Source organism: Eimeria mitis, genomic scaffold, assembly GCF_000499745.2.
Source record: "Eimeria mitis Houghton genomic scaffold, Emh_scaff3448, whole genome shotgun sequence".
NCBI lineage: Eukaryota > Apicomplexa > Conoidasida > Eucoccidiorida > Eimeriidae > Eimeria > Eimeria mitis.
This window is the reverse complement of record NW_013571789.1, coordinates 4609-5047: the sequence shown is the minus strand read 5'-3', so window position 1 is coordinate 5047 and position 439 is coordinate 4609.

Below are 439 nucleotides of genomic sequence, written 5' to 3'. Positions count from 1 at the left end.
GGTTCACTTGGGTAGGCACCATAAACCCTAAACCCTAAACCCTTACTATAAACCCTAAACCCTAAGCCCTCACTATAAACCCTAAACCCTAAACCCTCAGTATAAACCCTAAACCCTAAACCCTTATCCACAGGGTTGTGTAAACCCTTTTGTGTGTTTTTGTCTCTGTTTGCCTCTATTCATCTTGCACTGTCTCCTTTTGTTTTTTTCTTTTTCTCTCTTTCTGTTTTTTTCTTTTTCTCTCTTTTTGTTTTTTTTCTTTTTCTGTTTAATTTATTAATATTTATATTTATTTATATTTATTTATATTTGTTTATATTTATTTATATTTATAAATGTTTATAAATATTTATATTTATATTTATTTATAAATATTTATATTTATATTTATTTATATTTATATTTACTTATTAACACTTATTTATCTTATTAATATTAA